The 26,350-nt window shown below is 42.4% G+C and overlaps 1 protein-coding gene across 1 annotated transcript in view; it reads right to left on the bottom strand.

Annotated features, from left to right (window-relative positions):
• Window positions 1-26,350, bottom strand: part of Piezo2 (piezo type mechanosensitive ion channel component 2) — a 285,223-nt gene that overhangs the window by 208,087 nt on the left and 50,786 nt on the right. The window lies entirely within an intron of this gene.

The raw sequence follows: 26,350 nt of genomic DNA, 5'->3' as shown, positions 1-26,350 counted from the left end.
TTTAAGAAATTAAAAATAAGAAGAAAGTAACCTAAGACATCCTACAAAGTTATGATAACTTCAATTCCAAAAATAAATACAGATAAGGAAGAAAACTGTAAATCAATTTCACTTGTGAGTATAGACATAAATTATAAAAAATGTTAACCATTGAAATAGAATAAAATATAGCTTGGCATATTTATCAAGTACAAATAGGTTTAATATAAGAAATCCATTTGAAATTCACATACTAATGCATTCGTACTACTTTTCTTGATACTACAAAAGAGACATTTTATAAGGCTCAAAAGCAAAAAAGCATTAACGACTTCAAAGAAATAGCTAAGAAAACTAAGAATGCAGGGAACTGACTTTAAATATTGAATAAATCACAATGACACAAGCATCCTGATTTTGGTGAGCATTTAGGCGTCAGCCTATGCTGTCAAGAGAATGAGTGAAGCATCCAAATCCCATCATCACAGGGACGGACAGTGCCACGAGGAAAGAAACTGTTGCACCTCGATGATAAGGATTGCATGCCAATAGCATATGAACAAAGTGATTGCTTTCCAGACGCTGAGTATCAGTACAGAACGTCAAGCTGAGCCCAGAGACCAACTGTAAGAACTAATATGAGAATTCAATAAAGCGTTCGGATACAAGATCATCTTACAAAAACCAATATACATCCTCTACATCAGCAATTTCAAGGTACATAATCAGAATACAAGTTAGTTAGCAATCAAAGCTGTTTTGTAATGATTTTGCAGCTCGGCCCAGAAAGAGAGCACAATCATCTGATTAAACACAATCTAGGTACTGATGAGAGTTTACAGTGTCACAAGGTCCCCAGTAAACTGAGGCTAAAACTGAGGGCTATTCTTTATCACCTGGACAGCCCTCTCTCAGCTAGTCAGGCTGAGTAACAAAAGGCATGCATAGAAACTCTTCCAGCAGAGAGGAGATTCAGTCCAAAGCCACTGAACTTGGGCTGTTCATCACCTCTCTTTGATGATCTACAGGGAAGACTGTGGATTTTCTCAGCCAGTTCATACAGGAAATTCTGTAAGCCAATTCTTTGAAATAAATAAGATACTGAAAAATATCTGAATCACATGTTCATAGATTTTCTTTGATAGAATCTTGGCTAATAAAAATATTTAGGCATTATCCTAATAAAGAGTGCAGAAGGCTTTTATGGGAGTATAAAAATGATATGAATGAATAAAGGGATAATTTACATTCACAAAAGAGATTGTGTATGACAAAAGATACAAATTTGCCTTAAAATCGGTCATTAAGTTCAAAAAAATTCAAATAAAATACCAGAAGAAGCCTAAACTTTCAAAAACATTTCAGTATATGCAAGAAAGGATGTTTTGAGGTTTTCAATAGACATTGTAAATATATATTTAAGAGTAAAACGATCTCACTCTGTCAGTCTTGAAAAATAAGTTCAGAGGTGAATGAGGCTGGTGTGCCCTATGGTTATTAAGATTCACTATAAACCTCTGTTAAAACACACAAAATCTCAGATTCCTTATGGAGAAGGTTAAAAGAACAGATGGAATATCATTGCTCACAAAACTAACTTATTTTTATTAACTACAGACATATCTGTGTTGATCCAACAAACCACTAGACAATGATAGAACAATATGGGAAGGTGGCACTATTATTAGGTCCTTCGCTGTCGTCTCCCACAGAAACACCATTTTGGCAGCCACACTTAGACATATTTTGTGGAAGCCCCAGCAGCTGTGTCTCCACCTTCCCCGAGGAAGCAGGGAATCAGATGTGAGCACAATGGGAAGGGTAAGAGGGCCAGCTTCACTTTACCCATGCTGCCCCTGCCTCTCCCACAGTCAACAGAGCTTGCTACAAGGAGAGGCTGAATTGGTTTGTGTTTTCTCCCCCTGGGAAAACTAAGAATAGTGTGGGTGCTTCGTTGCCTCAGTCCTGCAGGGTTGTAGCTCAGACAGCTCACTTCTGTCTCACCTCATCAAGAGAAGTTCTAGAACAAGCCAATGGAAATCAACCAGAAACAGGTAAGGACAGGGAGAAGAGGAGGGAGTGTCCTCCAACTCACCTGTGGTTCTTCATTGCCAGCCATGGGCCCTAATAGCCAGCCTAAAGACTCCACTAAGAGACATACTTATGAAGTCAGCAGTGTGACACACCTGAGTATCCCCATAACTAACTGATGCCTCCCCTGGGCTGCCTACTCCTCCTTTCGTGGTCAGCTCCTGTACCTTCTTGAGCACGGCCTGTACCAGCTCCTACAGAAAACACGCAGACCTCAGCAGCACGCGCACATCTCAGCAATTAACCTGTGCTGGCTACAGATAAGATATGAAACCGAGCACCCAGGAGCACTGCCCTCTGAAAACACAGGAGAGGCTCTCAGAACCAAGGTTGGCTGTGGGACAGAGACAGCAAAGAATCAAAAGAAGCAGCAAGCAAAGTGAGCCGGTCCTTTCACAGCAAAGGTTTAAGAGACCAGGACTATAGAACCAGCCATGCCCCATAGTGTTTCTTGTTTGGTTTTGGTTTGTGGTTTTTATTTTCCTCGAAACCTGTCAATGAAGACTGGGAGAAGTGACTACTTCCTGAAGTGTTAAGGTAGAAAGCTTCAAACATCAAAGGGGGAAAAAAACCCAAAACTCCAGTGTCAGACACAAAAGAAATGGAGAGATTGAAAATTCTTAAGAAAGAAAGAATGCAAGAAAGTCAAGCAGAAGGTCAATGAGCTCCAAGAGAACTTCGAAAGACAACTAAAGTAAATCAGCTGGCTCTCTATATCTCACGCTGTGGACTGAGATGTGTGCTTTGAGCTCATGAACTCTGCCTGCCTGCCTGTGGCCATCCTCCCTGCCATGGTTGTCATGGACTCTGACCTACTAGAACCACAAGTCCCAAACCACATGTCCCAAATTAAACACTTTCTTTTCTAAGTTGCCTTGGTCATCGTGTTTTGTCACAGTAATTAAGAAGTGACTAAGATAATGGGACAGGTAATAAAGACACATGAATAATGAAAACCAAATAGAAACTCCAGAGAAGAAAACTCTGCAGAGTGCTTCAACAGCTGATTGGATCAAGCAAACGAAAAGAAAAAAAAAAAACCATAAAACAAATTACTTGAAGTTATCCAATAGAGGAAGAAAAATAGAAAAGCATTTATAAGAGTGAGGAAAATCCATGGGACCTGTCAAATGACTCATTATGACGCCAGGAAGAATTGTTTGAAGAAGCAATGACATAAGAGGCCTTAGAGAGTTAAAAGAGCATGCAGATCCAAAACACCCAAAGAACTAAATAGTGGCCCAGAGTACAGTCATTACAGGGAAATATTACATTCCAAATTGTTAGAAAAAAAAGACAACAGTTTGAAAGCGGCAAGAGAAAACACTTTATCATCCAATAGAAGACTGTTGACCATTGACAGATTAGTTTATCATCCAATAGAAGACTGTTGACTGTTGATGGATTAGCTTATCATCCAATAGAAGACTGTTGACCATTGACAGATTAGTTTATCATCCAATAGAAGACTGTTGACAGACTTTTTTTTCATCAGAAACCCAGGGGCCCACAAGGCCCCTGATTGATACACTCCAAGTGTAGAGAGAAAACCATGGTCCAAGAACACTACATCCTGGAAATCTGAGAGTAAAACCTTAATGAAAGGCAGAGACTTGCCCAGCTAAACAAAAGTTAAGGGAATGCTCTTCATGAAATGCTAAAGTTGTCTCTCCTAAAGGAATGAAAGCATAAGAAGCCATAAAACCCACAGGCATAGTAGGTGGATAGCCAGATTGAGAATACTTGTACCGCTGTCATGGCGGTATGCAAATCAAATTTAACTCCCATTAATACTAAAAGTTAGAATAGAAAATATTAAAAATAAGTGTAACTGCAATAATTAAAGCACTTCGATTTGTAAAGACATAAATCATGGCAATATAATATGGGATTGAAAAAAGTATAGCTTTTCTATGTGATTAAAATAAAGGTGTGATTAATAAAGAATAGATTATTTTAAGTATAAGATACTTCATGTAAGTTTCATGGTAATCACAAACTGAAGGTTGGAAGATGACTCAGCGGTTAAGAGTACTTATTGCTTGTCCAGATGACCCAGGTTCTTCACTTTTGGTGCATCCAGGTTCATTTCCTAGCACCCTCATGATAGCTCATCACCATCTGTAACCATCCAGGGGATCTGATGCCCTCTTCTGACCTCCTCAGAGTCCAGCATGTGACCAAACCCATATATACAAGCAAAATATTGATATACATAAAATAAAATAAATAGATCCAAAAGAAATAGAAACAAGCAAACAAAACAATACAAAAAACAGAGTAAACACCAATAGTAGATGAAATCAAGTATCAAAATTCATGTAAAATACTGAGCGACCACAAGTTGAATATTTCTTACATCCGTAGTCAACCAAAATGTACTGAAGGAAGTCACTGATCATAGACATCAGGTTATCTTAATTCCTGTGACACCTTCCCTCTTGTATCCTTCTCCTTGGGGACTGTGTGACATGGCACTCTGCTGAAGCACATCTGGGCACAGGGGCCAGTCCTCAGATAAAACAGGGAACTGCCATCGAAAGTGATGCTTTAAATCCAGAACATCACAGAGAAAGAAAACCAAAGACAGGTTTTGTTTTCCATCCTAGAATGCAACAGCTTTATGTTTTCTGACTCTTGGAACAATACAGTGTGGGAATGCGATTAGCCACGGAAGTGAAAACTCAGCTAAACGAAACTGAATTTGATTAGCCCTAAGATAATCAAAAGCTCAAAATCTATAGAAGCAGAAGTCGGAGAGGGAAATAGCCTTTGGGTTTCTTCTCAGTTCCACTGTCATTTTGATCATTTTACTGTAGAGGAGTAAGGCTCAACACAGCAAATGTCTCCTTTTATATATACTATTGATTGAGGCAAAATTCTCACAACAGACTCAGCATTATCCAGTACACACACAATGTTGTGCAAAGAGCCTCTCCGTTAATTGCACAACAATCAGACAAATATTTTCCACTTTCCCTCCCCCACCTGGCCTTCATGAGTCAACTCCGTGACTCTGTAGATACTGCCAGTGTATATCATCATCCACAGAGGTGTTTTGTGACTGCTTGGCAGGACGTTTGAAGGCTTGTTCACACAGTGGGACCATCAGTTCTTCACTCTCTTTATGGATAAGTGAAAGTGTGCCTGCCCATTCTCTTGCCTTTATGCACTTGGCCATTCAACTGTTCTTACCAATGCTATAATATACTAATAAATATGCGCGCGCGCGCGTGCACACACACACACACACACACACACACACAGAGAGAGAGAGAGAGAGAGAGAGAGAGAGAGAGAGAGAGATTTGGGTACCTGCTTTAATATATTTTATTTAGATCCCTAGAAAAGGAATTATTAGATCATATGACAATTTTATGTAGATTTTTGTCAGGAGCCAGCAAAGGTTTCCTAGCAGGCAAGTATGCATTCCACATTCTCACTAGCCATGTATGAGACTCCAGTTTCTTCCTATCTCTGCCAACACTCGTTGGGTTTTCTCTAGGTTATAATTTCAGTATTGCTGTCCTATTGGGTATCAGGTGGTGTCCCATGGTAGCTTTGCTTTGCATTTCTCTGATGCCTAGGGAGGTTAAGCGTATGTTCATGTGCTTCTTGGATACTTACATATTTTCTAAGAAGAATAAAATTTTGTTTTATTGATCTGCACTTGGGCATTCTGGACAATAGATAAGATGTACTGCCTTGACACAGATCCCAAAGCATACACTGGAAACCCCCAAAAGTACGCCAAGGTAAATCATCTGTCTTTATAAGTTGGTCATCCTAGGTATTTGTCACAGTAATAGAAAGGTGACTAACATGAGGGGCATAATTCAGCTCCTATTGTTCTGTACCCTGGATACCCAAAGTCCCTGTCTTCCCCACTTGCAACACAGGTTCACCCCAGCCCAAGGTTTTAACCCATATGAACATCAAGTCTCAGCCTCTACTTTTATCTCTACATATTCTGACTCAGATATGAGTGAAGCCCAACATGCGACTCATAGTGAGGAAAACTGAACCCCCAGTGCACATCGAAAATTGTTATTTCCTCCCCAAATGCATCAGTGGGATAGCATAATACAAATGTTCCCAGCTAAAAGAGATAGAATGTAAGAAGTCATGCATTTGCAGTAAGCTTAGAACCTGGTGTGGAAGATTGCAGTGGAGTTGAAAGTTGGAGCAGCATCTCTGGCTCAATCAATAGCCTGCCCTTCAGACCATGGGTTAGGAGATGGCAGTTTTACCCTGGGGCCTTGAATGCAGCCCCCAAATCTCTATGCTAAGCACACCCGAAGGCCCTTGGCGGTAGCATACTGGCACACTGAAACTAAGAAGGTGACCCTGTCCTCTGAAGTAACAGTCATCTCTACCTCCCAGACCTGTGTCCCAGGGGCCTATAGTGACAGTATCAGTTAGGATGTTAGGGTCATCTTCCCTTTTCACTGAAGCTGAAGAACACACTTAGAACCAAAGGAATAACGTTCTTCCTCCATTCTGTCCCGTATCAGTGCCTTAAAACTCTCAGCTGGCAGTTTTTCTTCTGTGATAGTTGATTGAATGTGTAAGTCACCCGGTGACCTTCATTAGATGGTTGTCCAAAAGTTACTGGTGTCCAGAATGTTCTGTGTTTGTTGGTGTTTTCAGATAGAATTTCCTTATATAGACTAATCTGACCTCCTGACCCTCCTCCTACCTCTGCTTCCCGTGTGCTGGGGTCACAGGTCATTCTTGTTTTTGTAATGATAGATGGTTGGGGGGTTCACAAGTCCTTAAGTTCTGGTTCCTTTTCGTTCAGCAGACCTTTCTTCAGTGAGCCACCCCTCTCCCACGTACCATTCTTCTTTTGCATGTTTCGATAAGCCGTCAGGAGGAACCTGGCCACACCTTCAACATTTTGGTCAGAAATCTCTCCTGCTTCTCTATAACTTCCAAGTTCTCCCAGTTATAAACCATTAGGGCACCATTCACTTTATAAGGGGAACCCGTTCCCCCCAGGTGACAGCGAGTGTCCTGCAGTCTCAGACATTTCAACCAAAGCAGCCTGAACCCTCTACTTCCCCAAGTCTCTTCAGAACACTTCAAGCTTTCTGCGAATCTGCATCTCACACGCCGCTTCCAGCTTCTGCCATGGGAGGATGTGCTTTTCTGCAAATATCACTTGCATTCTGAGCCTTGGCTTTTTCCAGATCTTGCCACCAAGTTAGTAATATACTTTGAGATCACTTAAAACTACATATTTAACCCGGTATCCCACTCTGTGCTCAGCCTGCTTGAATTTAACCTCCCTTCAAGAGAGCGATGCAACCAACCCTACTGTGCCTTGGATTTCTCATTCAGCTGTTACGACCTAAGCTAAATGCATAACTTTAATCTGCAGTCATTCATTCTTCCTTGACCCTGAACCAGAATAATTACTGTGTATGTGAGTGCTGTGGTAATCATTTGCTAAAAAGCAGCCGATGGATTGAAAAACAACCTTAAACAACAGATGTCTCATAAGCATTGGAAGCAGCGTGCACATGTGGGCTGATAACATCTGTTTGTGGCTTTGTTTGTTATTCTGGATCAGCAGGAACCAGGAAAGCGGCTTCATCCCTTGTGAACGTCTCTGTGAGATTTCTGTCCAGACTCCCCCATTCCTTTCCCATGTCATGGTATCTGTATTGTTCAACAACGCAGAACAAAACCGTACTTTAGAGACAGATGGAAGATCCAGAAACATAGAGAAAGAGTGGCTGGTTCCTGGTCAAACTATTCCAACAGGAAGCTGCCTTATCTTCATGCCTCCATGAGTTGTCAATGTGCTGCGTACACTTGTTAGTGTCGGTGTGTGCCATTGTCCATAAAGGGTCAAATGTGTGTAGAGACCCAAGATGATCTTGGGGTCTTCCCTAGATTGCTTTCCTTCTCTATTTTCTTTGAAATTGGGCCGCTACCAAACTCGGAGCTCCCTAGTCTAGTTAGGCTAGCTGGCTAACAGCTTCAGGGATCCACCTGTCTCTGCATCTCCCGGCACTAGCCGTATAGGGTCATTCTACCACCACTGACGTTTTCCATGAGCATTGTGGAATATTTGCTTAACTATATAAAGGTGTGATGAACTTGTTTTATTATGTAAAGGTGTGTTGCTGTTTTACCTTGCCTCCCTAAGGCACCTGATTAGTCTGGTAAAAAGCTGAATGGCCAATAGCGAGGGAGGAGGTATAAGCAGAACTTCCAGGCAGGGAGAGTAAGTAGGAGGAGGAATTTAGGCCCCAGTAGCTCCAGTAAGAAAGAAAAGGAGAGGACAGGGAGATTCCAAGGGTCAGACAGACAGACAGACACAGAGGAAGCAGGAAAGTAGGACATGCAGAATGTAAGAAAGGTGAAAAGACCTGCGGCAAAATGCAGATGAATAATAGAAACAGGTTAAATTAAGTTAAAAGAGCTAGTGGGGTAAGCCTAAGCTAAGGCCAAGGATTCATAATAAATAATAAGTCTCTGTGTCTTTATCTGGGAGTTGGTTGGTAGCCTAAAGAAAATCCCAGCTACACATGAGTACCTGGGTTCCACACTCAGGTCCTCAACCTCGAATAGCTGGCAATTACTAACCATCCCAAGCCACACTGATGCTTACACAACTATTTTATTCTCTTGCAGCTTTGGGAAATAGAGCCTCAGATCAAGCTGTTCTCGGAGCATCTTCATCAAAGGCCTCTCTCCTGGGCTGTGCCTAATCACTTTCATATCATGAGCATCCTGAACAGGCACTTCCCTGGGGTCTGTGCATGACTCTAAATTTCCTCCTCCTGTAAGGACACCAGGGAGGTTGGATTAAGAATCCACTCTAATTGCCTAATGTTAATTTATGTTAAGCTTTTGAGTGTGGGCCCATCCCCCCAAGTCACATTCTGATGTAGCAGAAAGAAGGCTTCAAAGTATAGATTTCGGACGAATTTAATTCAGCTCCAAACAGTGGAAATCCACATCTTATTTCTGACGTTGGAGGGAAATTCATAAGTGTTCAGCCCCTTACCATTAAGCGTCATGTTAGCTATGGTCTTCCATACACACTCTTAATCCTGAGAAGAAATTTCATTTACAGTCACCATTTCAGAGGGTATTTGTCAAATGCTATCACTCTGTCAGTTGAAATGATGTGTTTGTATTCAATTTTCCTTATTGATGTCAGGCACTCAACAGTTAATCTTGATAAGAACATGTCTAAAATCTGGAATTATCTGATGATATGTCAACTCATAGGAACATGAAGAAATGGGGCATATATACAAGGACAAGAAACGGGAGCAACTTCAAAATAATTTCTAAAAGCAACTGAGCCCACAGAGAGACAAAAATCAGTAACCCTTGGCTTAGACACTACACTCCATATGTACACACTGTTTCCCCAACCATCTGGATACCAAAAAGGAATAAATTAAAAACTAACAAAGGGACTAAGTAGCTAAGTGGGAGAGTAGAGTGTTTCCAAACAAATTTTATCTTGAGTTTTAAACAGAGTTTTGCTTGTTTATATTAGATTTCCTCAAATGGAGATCTAAAAACAAAACAACCCTTAACTATTGTTGTTTCAGATTCCATCCAGGAACTGGGTTGTTCAAATCACTTTCTGGTTGGATTTAAGGCCCACTCCATGAGATGGAACCCATATCCGACACTGCTGAAGTGACCGAGAACCTGAGGTTAGCTATATCATGGGTCCTATGGGGAAACTTACAACTATTCTGCTAAAGAAACATAACAATTAAATGACTCTGAATGACATCCTGCTGTACCTATAGATCAGTGCATCACTCAGCCCTCGTCCTCTTGCCACAGATGGGAACTAACCCAGAGACTCATAACTGGACATTGTGCACGGAGAGAGACTTTGAAGCTCTCAGACCTAAATGGGGTGTGTTCACCAAATCTGTCCCCCTGGGGCTCAGGGATCTATGTGGAAGGGGAGATGAAAGGAGTGTAAGAGATATTGAGTGATTCCAAGGAAACATTGTCTTCTAGGTATAACGGCACTGATTGAATTCATAGAGACTGTGGCAGCAGGAGTTAAGACCTACATATGTTGAAGCCAGAGGGAACCCCAACACTGAGAGGGGAAGTGGACACAAGCTTATACCCTAAATCAGAAGCTATTTGCAGTTGACATCTGCTGGCAATGGGGAAATCAGTTTTCTTCGATGGAATCTCACGGAGTATAGTAACCACATTCTAGAACAGACCCCACACTTGGGAGTAGCTAATCAACACAAAATGTAATCAATGGTATTTTTTTGTTGCCTGTCTAATTTTTGTTGGGGTAATATTTTGTTTTTATCTTATTGGTCTTTTGTTTGCCTATTTGGAGTTTCCATTTTTGGGGACTTGTTCTTTTGTTTATTTTTTGTTTTTAAAGAAAGAGAGAAAAAATACTGTGCGGTTGGGTGGGTGGAGGTGACTGGGAGGAATTGGGGGAGGGAGAAATGTGATCAAAATATATTGTATAAAAGTATTTTCAATTAAAAAACAAAATAATAAAGTAGGTATAAACTTGAGTCCTAGTTTATTGCACTCCTGAAGGAAAGAGGGGAGTGTCATTGCCTTAGCCAACATTTCCAGTTCCCTGACTTCCAGGCGACCTGAATGTGGCAAGCACACATGGAAGACCCAAGGCTCTCCAGATGGTGCCAGCTTCCTTAAGCTAACTTTGAAATTTTCCGTTTATGAAGCAATCTGAGCCAACAATCTCTGAAAATTTTAAAGGGAAGCCCTGGGCTTTGTGGCAATTTTCCTTTCTGAGGAAATGAACACTGCAGTATTTTCATTGTTATGGGTTTCCAGGTATAATAATGAACCCAACGCCAAATCCTCCTAAAACTGGAGTTGTAAGAAGTTAGAATCTTCTGTGGCTCATTCCCAAAGTGCTATTTTTATGGCTTTTAGACAGCTTGATCAGAAAAGCCATATAGAATGACTACTCAATTATATGCCAAACATTTAGAGAAAATATCTTGAGAAACAATTTGTTTATATTTAAAGAACTCTTCGTAATATATGTTGTACAAAGAAACACATGAAGTGTTGACAAAAATCTGAGGGCTTTCCTTAGGTTGGGAATGAAATGGGACACGGATACCTACTCACTGGAAGAAGAATCCTCAGACTAAGCAGTCAAGCTTCTAGGTCAAGAACATGGAAACTCTAGCACTTGGATTTCGAATGATGGATGTTTCCTTGGGGCCAAGCTAATAGAAATGGGGAGAGACAATGCTTGACCCCATCTTCAACTCACTGAGGCCATCCTTCAGTGCACATTAAAACGTGTGTGTGTGTGTGTGTGTGTGTGTGTGTGTGTGTGTGTGTGTGTGTGAATAAGTGTCTCACTGGAAAGCAGCTGTCATCAATGCAGGAGTGAACAGAGGAAAGTGGTAGATTGTTCCCTTCTCCTTCTCTCATTTTATGCCCTATTATTTAATAACTTAAAAAATCAGACTTATATCATTTTATTTGCCTACATATATGTATTGCACCATGGGTATGCCTGGTGCTCACAGAGGTTAATAAAGGGTGTCAGATCTCCAGGAATTGGAGTTCCCCTGGAGTTACAGATCTTCGTGAGCCACCATGTGGGTGCTGGAAACTAAGCCTGGGTCCTCTGTAAAAGCAACAAATACTTTTAACCACAGCACTGTCTCACCAACCCCTTAGTAACTTTTAAAGTGTTAGAATCTCTTCCAAAATCTATTGCTCAATTAAAGGGATACAAACAGTACTCTGAATACATAGGACAGTGATGATCAAGAACCATAGGAAGGAATCTGACGGCTAATACATCACGCTTCCACACCTCCCTCCTCTGAACTATTTGAGGCTTAGTCTTGATTCTGTAACATCCTTCCTTACAAACTTATGCTAAGGGACTCTTGTGGCCTAGTGTGGTGAATAAGGTTGGTGGGATTCTGAAACTTGGGGCTATGTCCCTGCAATATCAGCTACTGTCTTAGGTTGGGTTATCTGGAAAGAGCTCTGAGACAGAGATTTCAGTGCAGAAGTTTCTAGTAGACATCTATACTTCCTGCCATGGACCCACGGGAAAGGAGATAGCTGTTTGTGTATATTCTAAGCTGTCATTCTGAGGCCGATCGAGAGGCTACTCTCATCTTGGTTCTTTGTCTCTTTGGCCCTGACAGAGAGGCCACTGTCACCCAACACTGAGACGCAGAGTACTCATGTAGGGTAGTGAAGAAACCAGCACTGACCCAGAACAAACCAAGTATCAAAGGCATCTAAGCTGGAGCAGAGACCTGAGCTAATTCTTTGGGAGCTGGATGCAGACTGGCCCTTAGAAAGGGTTTAGAACAGAAAACAGATGCATACTGACCTGAGAGGAGTGTGACAGAGTCAAAGCAACTTCCTGAAGGTAAAGATCACAGGGGAGGAACTCAGATGTGAACAGGATGGGTCAGCCACTCTTACATAGATGACTAAATGTGGGGTTGTGCTGGGAGATGGATGGGGTACATAACAGAGTCACTGGGACCTTCTGGTCTAGACACAGATTGGTTTCAAATGGCATATGAAAACAGATGCATACTGAAGTCAGGGATTACCTCCAGCACACAGGCATCCGCTTAGCAAAGACCCATGGCCCCCTCTGTAACTGCTGCTACAGTTGGCATAACTGTTTCTTAAAGGACCTTGAGTTCAAGGTTCAGTTTCCAAAGTGGTGCTGTTGGGAGATGATGGAATTTTTTAGGGAAGTAGCCCTCATAGGAGATCCTTATATTTTTAGAAATATGCTGATCATGGACCCTCAAAACAAAACAAATGCATACAAAGCCATCCAGCTTCCTAAACTGAGTTCTACAACCCCACCTAGGGTGGTTTGAATAACAATGGCCCCCATAGACTCAGATTGAAGTTTGGTCACCAGAGAGTAGCACTATTAGAAGGTGTGACCTTTTTTGAGTAAGTGTGGCTTTGTTGGAGGATGTGTGTCACTGAGGGTGGGCTTTGAGGTTTTAGATGCTCAAGCCAGGCCCAGTGTCCCTCTCTCTCTGCAGTCTACTGATCCAGATGTACAACTCTCAATTACTTCTCTAGCACCATGTTGGCCTGCATGCCACCATGCTTCCCACCATGATGATAACGGACTAAAGGACTAAACCTCTCAACTGCAAGCCAGTCCCAAGTGTTCTCCTTTCTGAGAGATGCTGTGGTCATGGTGTTTCCACACACAATAAAACCCTAACTAAGACACCCCCCCCCTTATATACTGTACCCAGCTTCTGATACTTTGTTACAGCAATGGAAAACAGTCTTAAAACAAATATTGAAATAAATTTAAGCTAAGTGTCTTGAGATTCTCAAAAAAACATAAACAAATCACTCTAACCTGTGAACAAGACATTTCTTTATAAATAGAAATATGGCGTTCCATTAAAAGCTGAATCACAGACATAGAAATATTTTCATCTCATTATTTAAGCACTATATAAACTAAGCCCCAGATTAGCTAGATAAATTTAGTGAATTTGATATTGCTAAGTTGTTCATCCAAAACACAGAACATAGCAACAAAGATAAATTTAAAATAATACTTAAAAGACACAGAGGAGAGAATGAAAAAATTCTGTCATGCATTAGAGAATTCCAGGAAATCTGCAAGAACAATGAAAACAATCTTGATCTTCTAATTGTTTATTGGATAATTAGTTCATGCTATAAATAATGGCTTTGCAACTACCATGTATTGGGCATCTTATACTCCAGCCTACGATGTCTCTAGTCTAGAATAAGACCATATAGTCTGATAGCAGGGCAAATGCTAGGTGAACCCAGAAAGACAGTGCCATTTAGAAACTAGACATGGCACTGTTGCTTCAAGTTGATCAGGAAGAGCTCTTGCAAAATATACACACACATTGAGTGTGTGCAGACTGGATGAGCCAAAGCTGGCCACAGAGCTGGACATTCTAGATCCTTAGCTCTGAGGACCAGAAGTGTTTCAGGCTTCATGGGATACACTTTGTTGATGCTGCTCAATACTAGGCTTGTAGCATTAAAGGAAATCACAACTAACACATGGGCATATTTCTCATGGCTGTTACTATAATCTGAATTTTGAATGTCATCCAAAGGCTGGTTGTTGAAAATGTTCCAGTGTCCCAGGGAGAAGCTAATAGGATGTTTTGGAACATTTAAATTGTGGAGTCTGGAAGGTATTAGGTCACTGTAAGGGTGCTTATGAAGGCAGTAGTGGGACCCGGTCCCCTTCCTTTACTTCTCTTTTCCCCAGTACACTTTCCTCTCATGATGTGTTACTTCACAACAGCCCAAGCGACTGGAACAATCTATCAAAACAGTGAGACAGAAATTCCTTTTGTCTTTATATCCTAACTATCTGATATATCTTGTTAAGGGTCACAGAAAAATGGCATAGCTGTGGTTCAACAAAATCTTCAAGGCGTTTCCATGTTATGAAATATTTTTCAAAAGGTTTAAATTTTTTCATTAAACAAAAAAATATTTGTGGATATAAGAAATGTTGGACTGGTGGTTGCCATTTGCTGGTCCCTGTGCTAACAGAAGAATATTTGAAATCAAAATGTTTATGAATATGAATAAACAGAAAAATCTGTATTTTGATACTCAAGAAATTTCCTAGTCAGCATCCCAATGATTCAGTAATAATGGATATCTGTCCCCATTCCCTATGTGTTGCTTCATTTGCTCAGGTCATAAACACCTGTGTTCCTGTTTGTGCCCACACCACTCAGCTCCTTGAGGATGATCCCATGCCTTTTCACCTCCTCTAATTTCACCATGGCCAGTCGAAAGCTGATGTCAAATATCAGAAGTCAGTTCTCAAAAATATCCTGAAGTTTTATCATTCTAAGTTAGTTAGATATTTTTTGGATCTGTACTAGAGGGTGCAGAAGGGCATCTGGATATAAACGAACCAACCCACAAAAGCTTATGTGAGCATACCTAGGTTTCTGAAAAGAGAAATGATGAAAAGCAACTCAAACTGGGTAATCTAACTCAAAGCACTGACATAGAATAGCTTAGTGATGTTAGCTTTCAAAGAAACCTAGGACAAATGGCTAGCTGAGGTGCCTTTTTTAATATATCAAAGCAGACACTGGGGACTAGGTTCTCCCAGCAGCTCTCCCTACTCGCAAGCAAGTACCTGTTACAGAGTTTATCCTGGCTGGCATATCCCTACTGTAAACCTCTCCAGCCCCTAAGAATCACTTCCCTCCCTCCAGCTTCCCTTCCCTATATTACTCAGCCATTTTGGTTTGTGTGTTTTCTTGGTCTCTTGGTTCCCATGTGGTCTTCTTTCCTCTTCACTCTTTCTCTTTCTGCTTTCCCCATCTTGCTCTCCTCTCATTGGTCGGTTTAGTCTGGACCCTTCCAGATGCTTCTGGCTGTTTCCTCCCTCCTATCTACAATAAACCTTCTCCTCTGCCATATCTAGGAGCAGTGGTGCCCTCATTTCTTAATTCTTCTGGTGCTGAAACCCAGGATCTTTAAAAAAAAAAAAACCCAGGACCACTGGTGGAAAATGGGTCAATGGAAACATTCAATGTAGATGTGAAGAATTTTCTTTGGTGGGTCCACTGGTTGTCCCGCTCAGGGACAGGGAACAAAGGATGCCCTAAGACATTTTTGCTTCCTGCCCAAATCTCCCTCATTCTCAGGCATGTACCTGTGGGTGGAGCTATAGTAAATCCTGCATTTACTACCTTCAGGGGCTGGAGTCACAGTCTTGAGCACTAGCAATCAAGACTAATTGCTGCTTTTTCCTATCTTCTAGGAGAACTTGAGCCAGAAGGACAAAGAAGAACTAACTGGGTTGTTTACTGGGCATTGCTTTGAAATTTCCAGATTGGAAAACTGGCCTGACCTCACCTCTGATACTGGGATTTCACAAAAAGCCCAGACCTTCTGCCCCCTATCTATCTCCTCTACAGAGTTCACAGCACTCACAATGCAGAGAGTTGACACTTGAGAATAAAAGGCTGTAGTCAGTTTTTGGATGGCTTAGAAGATGAGACATATGGACTAAAGTCTCTAGCTGCCTTGGGCATCCAGGCTAAGGAGAAAAGAAGAACCTACATAGCAAAACAGTGAGAAGAGTTTGCTTTGTTGATGGAATCAAAAGCATTACCTTTCAAAAGGCATTTGAAGCCTAAGAGGCAATTTGTGCATTTCCAGAAGTGGTCATCCCGGGAGCTCCTTGAGGGAGGAACCCTGGGCACCCCTCTGGACACTTCTAGCACAGTGCTCTGCACTTAAGGGATCCCATTAAATGCTCCTGAAGGGACATAATAAGAACTGCAGATCACATACAGGAGGAAAAGTGGTCCCTGTGTGCTGCTTACAATATGTGTTGGCAAGGGTCTGTCACATTAAGCCAACAAGAAGAGCTCATCTTTCTGGTTATTTCATTAAGCCACATTTGCCAAGTCCTATGCCGAGGGACCTACAAATGAAAACGAATGGGCAGAAGACAATTAGGAGTCTTTTCCTTTCTCAGCAGGCTTGTTCCCTGTGGTACATTCACACAGCAATTAGCAGATGTGTATTGTTTGGGCTGTCTTGAAGTCCCTGCAGGAAAACAATGACTCGGACCCGGAAAACCTTTCCACCCTGCCGCACATCATTCTCTTAGGCCAGGGACACCATGGGCTCTCTCTTTTTCCTCCTCCTTTTGCTTATCTTTTGAGAGCACTGGTGCAATCCTGACTGCTTGCCAGGCACAACACTTTACATAATGAAGAATGCACGCCTTCACTTTCAGGTGAACCAGGACCAAGAGCCCCAGTTGAGGACTGCATGAAGGTGTGCTGGTTTCCGGACCCCGTTTGGAACACTGCCTGTCCTAGGAAGATGAATCTTGGGCACTGCCACTGTGCTCTGGGCTGCTATCTGCATCAGCACCTTCACACGCATGTTCACCGTGATGAGATGACAGCTTCGCTAGCCAAGAGAAGGGACTTTCTGCTTTATTTTCCCACAGGGAACACACAACAGGTTACTATGACTAACTGCCCTGGGATCAACTGTGTTTGTTTTCCCTGACCCTGGATTTTCCTCTTGTGCCGTGGAAGCCAGTTCAGGGCAGCTGCTGGCCAGCACTGTGTTCTGTTCCTTGTGTGTGCTCGCAAACAGCTGGACGATGACTCAACTGCCAGGGAGTCTCCCGGAAAGACAGATGGTCCCCAGCTTCTCTCCATCATGCCTCAGGAAAGCAACCTTTTAATTAATGGGTCCATTGCTATAGTGATGTTTCCACGTATTAGTGGTGCTGGCAAAATACAGTTCAGTTTCTATTTCCAGATCTCCCATACCTCTCTGTTCTTTGCATAGTTCCAGAATAGACTCCCTCCTTTAAGAAAGACTTTCCAGAGCTACCAAGGTGAACTGGACACCCTTCCCGATGTACTGGATCCTAGTTCGTCATTCTGAAAGAGCTTCTGCTACTGTTTCTCCTTCTCCTTCTTCTTGTTCTTTTTCCTTCTCCTCCTCCTCTTCCTTCTCCTCCTCCTCTTCCTCTTCTTCTTTCCTCCTTTTTATTCTTATTCTTTTACTTAATCTTATTCTCAACATTTTTTATCGGAATCTCTCTCTTAAATGTAATATTCATGATTTTAAGGTCATACACAACTCATAGAAAAGTATTTAGCTGAAAGCACATGATAAATACTGCTGGAAGGGATGAGTGTGTGAAAGGGCTGCCTCTGGAGATATATAAGTGATGTATCTGCCTTATAAGTGATATATAAATTAGTATAGCATGTGTATTGGGAGCTTGGAGCACACAAGGTAAGCTCTTCAACTGCCATCAGTACAAGCAAGCATGGTAGTGTGTGACAGAGAAGAGAAGAGGTAATAGTTGCTTTGATGATGCTAAATGAATGAGCTCAGATTTCTACCTAGTATTGCAATGGCCTATTAGCCTTGATGTCACTCTTTTCTACTGCTGGGAATGAAAGCATCTGAAGGACATGAGTCCTCTATCATATGATCTTCAAGTCAACCCCTTCTTCTGTGCCTTTCCCTTCCTTTGATCCCTCCCTCTTTCCTTCTCTGTACATGCATGTCAACATGCAGTTCTTTCCATCTTGTTTATGACTTGACTTTTAGGTATATTCTTCCAATGAAACTTCCTTCTTAATAATATATAATTGAGTTAGGCATAATGGCACACAACTTTAATACCAGCACTCTGAAGGTAGACTCTGAGTTTGAGGCCAACCTGGTCCACATAGCAAGTTCCAGACCAGCCAGGGGTAACCCTCCACTATATAATCATCCATCCATGTACCTATCCATCTATCTTTTTATCTATCTATCTATCTATCTATCTATCTATCTATCTACCTACCTACCTATGTGTGTATAATCAATATTTAAGCATCTTTTAATTATATTATCTATGGTATCTATAGTGTCTTTTCTCTTTTAACTGGGACCTTAAGTAGTTATGAATGAAGTAAATAAAAATATGTGAGAGATTGAAAAAGTGTTGTTGAATCAATTTGGTAAGTAAAACTCCCCAGACTAAATTCTGTTTAGCCAAAATAGACTCATTTGTTAATATGATTTATACTCCCAAATACCATGAAGTTTCATTGCCCAGGGTAAACTACAGAAGAAATAATATGATGTTCCAGATCTTTCATGAACAATCCAGTGCCAACTCACCCTGAGAACCCAAGCATGGCCCTTGGCACAATTTAGAATGCTCTTTACGAACTTCTTCATCAACCCTCACTCTGCCAGGGACCATGGTTCAGTGAACCCTGCAGAACAAATACACAGGAATACTCTAGGAAGCCATGGCCAAGCTTCCAAAAGTTTCAAAAGAGAGGAAACTTGAGCGTCAAAGGAATATGCCAAAAGAGAGCAAAACCAAAGGAAGATACAACAAGCATCATCGGGAAATCCAGAGGACCCTAGAACCACACACCCAAAGTGCTGAAGTTAGAAGGACAGAGATTTCAACCAGCATTTTGTCTGTAGTAAAACTGACCTCAAGGGGCTGGAGAGATAGCTCAGAGGTTAAGAGCATTGCCTGCTCTTCCAAAGGTTCTGAGTTCAATTCCCAGCAACCACATGGTGGCTCACAGCCATCTGTAATGAGGTCTGGTGCCCTCTTCTGGCCTTCAGGCGTACACACAGACAGAACATTGTATACATAATAAATAAATAAATATTTTTTAAAAAAAACTGACCTCAAAAGTGAGGACAAACATAAACACTTTTTTTTTTTGCAAATGAACAAAAACTGAATGCAACCCATCTCCAGAGCTGCCCAGTAAAGAATGTAACAGAAAGATTCCTTCACAGGAAAGTCACAGTAAATGGCTACTGTACTCTGCAGGAATGGAAAGAGAATCCAGACATGGCATACAGAAATGTCAATAGCTACAGAACATCCTGCTGGCTCCTGGATGCTCTGCCAGGCACACTTTATCCCTCACTGGCAGACGCTGTGTTTCTCTGACCAACACATGCTGAAAATTACTTATCTAAAAATATGGGGCTACAAGTGTTTGGGATATTTCTAGTCTTTTAGATCTGGAAGTTTTTAGGTAGACTCTTCCAGTTCAGCACCTCTAACCTGGAACATTCCAAATTCTAAGCCTGCTTGGGCATAATATCAGATTAGGAATTCTGGGCCTGTGCATGTGTATATCTGAGAGTAGATACACTGAGCACATCTTCTATGAAGAGTTTCCCATCAGCCACTCACTTAGTGGGTATCAAACTCTTTTGATTTGGAAATGTCCTTACTAAATAGGATAATTTTGCTGGATTGGCTATACAAGGATCAAACTTTTTCTGGGGCAGGTTTCTGTGGTTTGTTTTCCTACCAACGCAGTGACCCAGCATGGAAGCCTCAAGGTGCTGTCTCTGCATATGAAAAAAGGGTCAAGAGCCCTAAAAACAGCAAAGCAAATCCCAACCACAGGCCCTTGTCTGCAGCTTGCATTATCAGTACGATTTAGCTGTGACAATCTAGCTTCCTGTGTATTTCCTGGCTCAACAACAGCTTTCCAATCCCCACTTTGCAGATCCTCACATGTCTGCCGTTCAGCTCACTGGCTTGCACGTGCATTTCAGCGTTTGTCGTGGGTAATGGATGATGCTAGACTGCTCACCCTGATCATGTACAGTCTGATTTACCATTGTAGCCTGAGGGCCCATGCTTACGTATCTCTTATAGCCCTTTCCTTATCCATCCTAACACTGTAGTCTCCATCTCATAGTTATGTTGGGTGCCAAGGCCAGGGGAGGAGGCAACAGAGAAGCTCTGGTGTCTCACAGAGGCAAAGAGAGGAAGAGTGGCTGGATGTTCAAAGTGTGTGTGTGTGTGTGTGTGTGTGTGTGTGTGTGTGTGCGTGTGTGTGTGCAGTAGCAATTAAAGATCATATCTGGACTCTTCATGCTTCTGGTATAATCTTCCAGATAATGAATTCAGCCGGGAAATAAACATTTTCATTAACATTGTTTTTGTTAACTTCTTTACTATCTTTTGTGTTAAATACTGAACTCTGCTATTTAAGTACTTGTGCCCTTAACCACTGCACTGTCTCTCAGTGTCACATGTAGCACCAGTAAACCAGAACATAGGATGATTTTTCTTTAAGCATATAGACCAATGGGGCCTTTGGGTTGACTAGCTACTAGCACTGATTAGGAAGGTAAGCCCCTCTGACTCTCTTCCTTCTTCTGACAGGGTTCAGGTTGGCATCCTTCCGCCTCAGCCCCCCTAGTGCTGGGCATATAGACAAACACTGCTTCCCTCAGCTCCAAAGCATTCTTTCAAGATATTAACTATTTTCAGATTAAACCTTTCATTTCTTCATTTATATAATTCCCAGAGTCTGTGAATCTGTTTCTGTGCAAATTACTCACACTCTGATAGTGTTATTAGTGGATTATTGTGATGGGGAGATCTGCCAAGCTTACCTAGGTGACCAACTGCAAACATAGGGTACTTATAAAGAGGAAGGCAAGCAAGAAAACTAGACCACTCAACACTGATTTGGAAGGCAGAGGAGTGGGAGCCTTAAGCACAGGCAGCTTCTGGAAGGCAAGAAATCACACTACCCTGTAACCTCCTCCAAGAAGGACCACAGTTCCTGGGGGTAGACCATTTCAACTGCAAACCCAGAATGAGCTGTCAGACACTCGTCTACAGGGGCTTAAGTCACTAAAGTCACAATCTGCTGCAGCAGCATTAGGAATTTATCAGTGATCTATCAATGTTTGATCTTGATTTTATTATTCTATTAAATTTAGCCAAAAGTTAGCCACATACCGAGAACATATGCATAAAAAACACATTTGGGAGGTCCCGAGCAGAGCAGATGGACCAGCTACTGTTGGCGAGGGCAGCTGTAGCCTTCTAGTTCATCGGGAGCAGTTACGGCCCCCTGGGTGAGCGGATGTGGAGGCTAATCAGAGTCCACTCCTTTCAGGTGGTGACAGGGGAAACTTGAACGCTCGGAGAAACGTGTCAAAAGGCTGTTAAGGAGCCAGCGTGGTGCTGAAGGTTCTTTCCATCCTCAAATGTGTGATTCTCCCGAAAACAGGTGTCACTCAAAAACAGTTCCAAGATCCTCGGTCAAAGTTTTGCAGAAAAGAGCAAATGGGGCTTCAGGGCAACACAAGTTAGCTCAGACAACACGTGGAACAAAGAGGTAAGATGGTGGCTTATAGGCTCATAGGGAGTATCTACCCACTTCCTGCGGTGACCTTCAGCTTTTCCACTGAGTACCAACACCCTCGGGTGCCTGGCAATAAACACAAGACAGACAGGTGTGGGTCCATCCTGAACCCTGGTACCTCAAAGGCCTAGCAGAGCCTCATCAGGATTGGTATGCCTGTTGCTTCCCTCAAGTGCACAACACCCAAACATTCCTGACTTCATGAGAATCAGAAGAAATTTATCTAATGAGGGCCATGGCATCTCAATTCCAATCAACACAATGACATTTGTAAAGTCCCTTTTGCCCTGTAAGGTTTGTGGAAAAGTTCTCGGGGGTCAGTAAAGAATAGATGGTTTTATCTCAAAACGTGAGAAGACCTGATGTACAATGTTTTAGCAGGGAGGCTGGGTAATGAGTGCAGAGCTCCAGGCTCAAGACAGAGGCAGTGGAGATTTGCCACCGTGCTGTCTTCCTTGGTTCACTCTGGCAAGGGTGGGGTGGAGTGCTGTATCCCTGCGTCCCCAGCCACAAAACAAACGCAATTTCTATAACTCTGGTATTCATGCTCGATTTCTATTGCTTTGTGCGGTATTGTCTTCTGCAGTAGATTCAAATTTCTCATAGAGTAAGAAAATGGCGACACGCACATTAAAACCCCTTTAACATACTGTTTAAATGAGAACTGATCGCCTGGGTACATACTCAGCTTCCTCCTGAGACTGGATCTAATAAAAACAGTAAAATCTTGGTCACTGCTTGTTTCTCCCAGTTTCTGATGGCCGTGGGTAAGCCTTGGCTTCCAGGTGCGCCACCGAAGTCTCTGACGTGGTCATCATCTGGCACATCTGGAGCATTCTGTGTGTGTTCCTCCGCACACATCCATCCACTCGCTCTTCCTGAATGCAGAGCCTTTACTCCGGATGAAGGGAGCAGCCACCGCAGTGTGACTTCATGTTCATTTCAGCTCATCTGCAGAGACCCTAATTCCCAACGAAGTCTCACTCAAATGTCCTGGGAGCTGGGCCTTCAAAAAAACTTTTGAAGAAACCTAAAACACAGTATCTAAAATAAATCTATTCCGTCTATTCCCAAGCACTTCCTCAGGTTACCACACCCGTTCATATCCAAGAGTTGAGGAAGGGCCCCTGACTTTTCTGTACTTTGAAACTCACATCCCATCCATGCTGACTTTCAGCTCCATGCTGCACTTCCAGCCTGCCTTCCTTCCTTCCTTCCTTCCTTCCTTCCTTCCTTCCTTCCTTCCTTCCTCCCTTCCTTCCTTCCTTCCTTCCTTACCATTAGATGGGGCTCAGCAAAGGTCACAGTCTTCCAAGGCTCCTCCCTGTTAATACCTTTCCTTCCTTACCAAGCTCTTTGGAGGCCGAGTCTTGCTACAAAGCCCCTTATCAAGCCCTTCAAGGCTTCTCCATCACAAAAATGCAATCAAACTTTCCCCAAGTTCTGCGAGGTGCACAGGTTCCGACCTGACCTCAGCTGACTCTGGCGGTATCCTTTCAGCGTCTCCCTGGATCGCGGGGATAGGTGAGTCTTTTCCTACTGCCTGGGACTGACACTTTCCCGTGTGCTAACTTCATCCTTTGAGTCTCAGCCTGATTGGCTGGTTTTGCCCCTCTCTGGTTCAGCTTAGATATCTCCTGCTCAGAGAGACCTGCTTCTGGATATTATTTCTCTGGCTTTGTTCACAGTGGACTGGGTGGCTCTGCTCTGGACTCTCCTGTGGGTTTCCTAAGGACAGTCTTGCAGTGTGTCTCATGAGCAGAGAGCGCTTACCACACTGTCTCCAGATTCCTGTATGAGCCACAAAGTTTATTTCTCTATCCCTCAGGATGTTACAACTCTTTAATACACCTTTGTTTACCAAGGCTCACGAGGGAGCAATATCATCAAACAGGAAGTCTATCAGCACTAGGTCTCCAGTCCCTGACTTGGTTGTACCTCACACTGGTACAGTAACTACATATGCATTTAGCATACGAGGTTGAGACCCCTCTAGGGTTGATTTTACATACTCTTCCTCTGGCCCAGTACATATTCCTCTTCCCTTTCCTCCTTCCCTCCCTCTCTTTGTGCCATGGTGGGAATGGAACCCACAGTCTTACACATGCTAGACAAACGCTCTGCCACTGAGCCACAGCCCCAGGCCCTAGTTTGTCTTTTCAAAGAGGTTTCCGAGAAGCAAATAATCTTTAATTATTCAGCTTTAATCTCCTGATTTTCAAGTTTGGAATTTGGAGAGAGAGAGTCATTTGAAGAAGACAAGCCCTCGGCGAAAAAAGACAATATAGGAGAGGTCACTTTTAAAAGATGAGATAGTGGCTTCTAATTATGCTTTAAGCGGCCACATGATTTCTAATATTCGCCCTCAGCGCTCTTCTCGTGGCTGCATGAAAGTCCTGCAGTCACCACCACAGCTCCAAGGTTCTCGTTCTTTCACTGGCTCCAAAGGTCTTCACCGGATTCTCCGCAAGAACCACTCTGCTTGGCTTACTCGGGATTGGCATGCGGGGCATAACCATTTCCCATCATTAATTAGTCTAAGTCACAAAGCAAAATCAGGTACTATTGACTCACGCGTGCACAGACCAGTCATTGGCTTGCCTCCCTCTGGCACAGGCGAATTGCTGTATTTTTCTAGGAAACTAAACTCTCACAACTCGTCGGGTTATGAGCGAGATCATGGTGAGCAACTGTTGTTCAAAGTACCCAGTAATTGCAGAGTACCGTTCTGAGGACATTTAAAACTTTTAGTCTCCTAGCCACTGGCTAACCACTTAAATATAAGTTAGCTTAAAGGCAAGGGATAAATGACATTTTATACTTCACAAAGTGAGCGTTTATTTTTCTAAGCAATTAACTGGTCTCACTCATAAACTCCTTTGTTGAAACCCGAGGCCTTGCAGGCAGGCCGCTTTCAGAAGGCCCAATCCTGGTTGTTTTACAAGGAAGTTGCTTCCCGCTACCCTGTGCCCTCTTGCCCTACCCCCTGACTTGGTCTGCTTCCAAACTAGAAAACTCAAAGCATAAACATAAACCTAAAGGGGAAAAAAAATCAAAGAGATGCAGAAGGTGAAAAGGTAACCAGTGCTGGCAGGAGTGAGCTGCTCCATTACCTGAAGCAAGGGCCCCACTCAGCAGAAAAGCAGACATTTGTGGCGCCACGGGAGGAAATAGCTTGTCTGGCGAGAAGGAGACAAACCGAACCCCAGGTCCCGTGGGGCCGGAGCACGATTGTCTCCAGGTCCATAATGAAAGAAATTCTGCTGCTCTGTACCTGACTCCCAAGGCACACTTGCTCCCTCAAAGTCACGGTCCACCTCTATGGTGCTGGTCACGGGCTGGGGATGTGGGCTAGTCCCTGGGGAACAATCTACCCGGTTGTCCTGGGGGCAGTGTCCGTGTGGTATTCCTGCTTCCAGGTTTCTGTCTCTTCCATTCTAGAGAATACATTTCAGCCTCTTCACCAACAGTCTCCCGGGGATAGAGACCATGCATGAGGCTTCATGAGAGAACTTTGTTCATAGTGGTGTTAGGATGGGAATTGACCTTCTCCAAAGAGGCCTAAGGCTCTGGCCTCCTGAGACAACTTCTGGTCTCCATTTCATGTTCTGTTTGTGTATTTTTGTTTGTTTTTGGGATGGAGTCTGACTGTGTAGCCAAAGCTGACAACATCTTATGGTTAATCATTGTCCATAATTTTGTTTGATTAATTACTTTATTACTCTATCATCTATCTATCATCTATGTATGTCTATCTATCTATCTATCTATCATCTATGTATGTATATCTATCTATCATCTATCATCTATCTATCATCTATCTATTTATCTATCTACCATCTATCATCTATCTATCTATTATCTATCATCTATTTATCATCTATCTACTTATCATCTATCTATCTATCTATCATCTATCGATCTATATCTATCTATCTATCATCCATCTATCTACCTATCATCTACCTATCATCTATCTATCTATCATCTATCTATCTACCTATCATCTATCTATTTATCTATCTATCTATATCTATCATCTATCTATCTATATCTATCATCTATCTATCATCTATCTACCTATCATGTATGTATGTATGTATGTATGTATGTATGTATGTATGTATCTATCTATCTATCTATCTATCTATCTATCTATCTATCTATTTATCTATCTATAGCAAGACCTCAGTGACTTCACTTGCCTGGAACTTGCTTTGTTGCCCAAGCTGGTTTTGAACACATGGAGATCTGTCTGCTTCTACCTCCAAAGTGTGCAGATTAAAGGCATGTGCCACCCTGCCCAGTTTTCATTATATCTTCTTAATCTTTGAATGAAAGCATCCAGTTGAGGTCTTCTAGAAAGGGCCCTTTCTTGTAGAGCTCGTGGACCCAGTACCCTATCCATGTTGACCCTGTGCCCACAGGGTAGATAGGAAACCATATGCTTCCACTCTTTCTTCAGGAATGCATTTGATTTGCTGTGTGAACTTGAACACTTGTGATTCCTCAACACTGAGAGCCACGATATGGATATGGGAAAAGCCCAG

The sequence above is a fragment of the Microtus pennsylvanicus genome, chromosome 4 (genome assembly GCF_037038515.1).
Source record: "Microtus pennsylvanicus isolate mMicPen1 chromosome 4, mMicPen1.hap1, whole genome shotgun sequence".
NCBI classification, from domain to species: domain Eukaryota; kingdom Metazoa; phylum Chordata; class Mammalia; order Rodentia; family Cricetidae; genus Microtus; species Microtus pennsylvanicus.
The sequence above is the reverse complement of the archived record's forward strand: the minus strand, read 5'-3'. Positions and strand labels throughout refer to the sequence as shown.